The sequence below is a fragment of the Bidens hawaiensis genome, unplaced genomic scaffold (genome assembly GCF_021521415.1).
Source record: "Bidens hawaiensis isolate Kalapana, Puna unplaced genomic scaffold, B.hawaiensis_p1.1 tig00028455_1, whole genome shotgun sequence".
Classification (NCBI taxonomy): Eukaryota; Viridiplantae; Streptophyta; class Magnoliopsida; order Asterales; family Asteraceae; genus Bidens; species Bidens hawaiensis.
In genome coordinates, this window is record NW_027494637.1 from 226,181 (window position 1) to 228,863 (window position 2,683).

At 38.7% G+C, this 2,683-nt stretch overlaps 1 pseudogene across 1 annotated transcript; it reads right to left on the reverse strand.

The window, feature by feature from the left end:
• Positions 1-405: 405 nt before the first annotated feature.
• On the reverse strand, positions 406-1,446 carry LOC143576997 (8-hydroxygeraniol dehydrogenase pseudogene; annotated as a pseudogene). The gene is made up of 3 exons (XR_013143035.1): positions 928-1,446; positions 681-831; positions 406-608 (listed from the first exon to the last, which is right to left on the reverse strand). The product of XR_013143035.1 is annotated as an 8-hydroxygeraniol dehydrogenase pseudogene (transcript).
• Between the last annotated feature and the right edge of the window lie 1,237 nt (positions 1,447-2,683).

Consider the following 2,683-nt stretch of genomic DNA (forward strand, 5'->3'; position numbering starts at 1 on the left):
AGTAAGGCGTGACTGCCCGGCTAGAGAGAACTCATCTTGCAAAAGTTTGTGAAAAACACAACAATTTCAGTTTGTTTCCAAAAAAATCATATGAAGTAAACATTGGATCATGTTTTGTTGCCGAACCCATGGCCACAACTGTACTTCATACATGAGACTGTTCATACGTACATGGGATCACATGTGATTTTCATTATGCCATCACCGGTGATCCTGCATTTTCGTTACGGTGAGATCTTACACTCATGATACTTTTTTGGAGGTATGTTCTAATATAAGTTTTTTTTATCATAGAAAATAATTTCCATAATTAAGAATGTTCTAAACTCAATCCACAAGAAAATTTTATTCATAAAGATTTATTAGCCAACCATTGTTTCATAAACCGATTAACGTTATATTGAACTATGGAGCTTTGAGCGAATTGGCCACATCAATGACAAATCGGTATCTAACATCAGATTTCAAGACACGTTCCATAGCAGTGTTCACATAATCTATGGGAACTAGCTCAATATCCGCAGTCACACCATGTTCTGCGGCAAAATCAAGCATTTGTTGAGTCTCTTTTAGCCCTCCAATCACGCTACCAGCAACAATCTTCCTCCCTGTAAATTCCATTTAGTTGAACAAATTGCAGCCACCTTAAGAAAATAAAATATGCAAATGAAAGGACTAACCCATGATTAAAGAATATGTTGGTAGCTCAAGGGGCTTCTCTGATAATCCGACACAAATAAGCTTCCCGTCTGGTTTAAGCACACTCAGCAATGGTGCAATGAGGTGGGTCGCGGAGACTGTGTCGATTATTCCATCCAATGAACTTGCTGACTGGTTACAATAGTAGATCAGATAAACAGATTTCATAATTGATTTAGAAAAATGCTACACAATATATATATTTACTATAAGAAATTAATATCCCACCTTCATCTGTTCAGGGTCTTTGCTGTTTACAAAATGATCAGCTTTAAGTCCTTCAAGTGCTTCTTGCTTCTTAGCCGGCGTTGTGCTAAACACCGTGACCTCGGCCCCAAAAGCCTTAGCAAACTTGACCGCAACATGACCGAGCCCACCCAGACCAACCACACCCACCTTCACACCAGGCTTGTCTAACCCAAAGTGTTTAAGTGGACTGTAGGTGGTGATACCCACACATAACAATGGCGCACCCGAATCAAGGGGCAGATTCTTCGGCCAACTCAGCACAAAATGCTCATCGGCCACCATGTGATCCGAGTACCCACCATACGTACGAGTGCCATCATGATAAGGGACACCATAAGTTGAAATGTGTTTCGGACAGTAGTTTTCAAGATCATTAGCACAGCTTTGACATGAGCCGCATGATCCTGACAAGACTCCAACCCTGACATGGTCCCCGACTTTGAATTTCTTTACTTTGGTTCCTACTTCAGTCACAACATCCACGATCTCGTGCCTGCATTAAGCAGGCATGATGAAAATTATAATAATAAAGCTAACCAACTAATGATAATGATAAAATCGCAGTATCTATAACGAAAAATCAAATAATAATGATTGTACGTACCCAGGAATAAGGGGATAAGTGGTCACGCCCAATTCGCTTTTGGCAAAGTGAATATCAGAATGACAGATCCCGCAATACAAAACTTTAAATCTCACGTCTTTATCACCCGTAGACCTGTGAATCAATATCAACAACAAGTTCGGATATTAATCTTGATTTCGATGAATATATAATAAGCAAATGTTATTACCTTCGGGAGAAAGTGACGCGTTTTGTGTGGTTTGACCTTTTTTTTTTTAATTTTTTTCAAAATCATTAGTGCATTAAATTCCTAAAAATGGTATAGTTGGTTTTTAGCATTCTGTTTATGCAAAACTGCAAATTCCAATAACAAAAAACATAATTATAAATAACAAGGTAACGCGAGTTATCTCGTTTGTTAGTATTCTGTTTATGCACAACTACAAGTTCTATTAAATGATATCATAATTAATTCAGCAAGACTAACTCACAGATCAAGCCCACATCCTTTTCTTTTTCTCACATACTTTAAGCCCTTGTGTTGGATCACTTGGTCTACCATGACTACCAGTCTATGAACTGTCGTGCTGGTTTGGCCATTCTTATTGGACCCCTGCAGCGCTATCTAGCCATTCTTTGACAACCTCTTTCTTGCACCCCTATACCAACCTACACCCTTTGGTGGTTCATTATATTTGAACTCTTTAAAGCACGATGTTCGACCTGTCTCTTGAACCACCAATATGTTGTGGTCCCCAAGGGGCAATGATTTCGTGGAAAGTCGCTGATTGGATCATCAGGACCGTATCATCTAGCAAAGTGGGTGCGGTGGGGGGGGGGGGGGTATCAGTTGTATCTACCATTTGATGAATCCAAAGATGCAACTTTCGTAGACTGAAGTCGTATTCCAGAAAAAACTTTAAAATGGGGAAAAAAAGGACAATATTTCTAAAACATCCGTAGGACAGGCTCGAACACATTGAGTACACCCGATACATGTATCATAAATCTTTACTGAATGCGACATTGGATCTATCTATTTTTGAACGCGATAAAGTTTCAATCTAGTAAATTGATAAATGAATTATATATTTAAATACTAGTACTAGATGAATCGATGAGTTCCCCGTTTTTTTCTCTATTTCTGGATTGACAGTGCCAAAATACTTT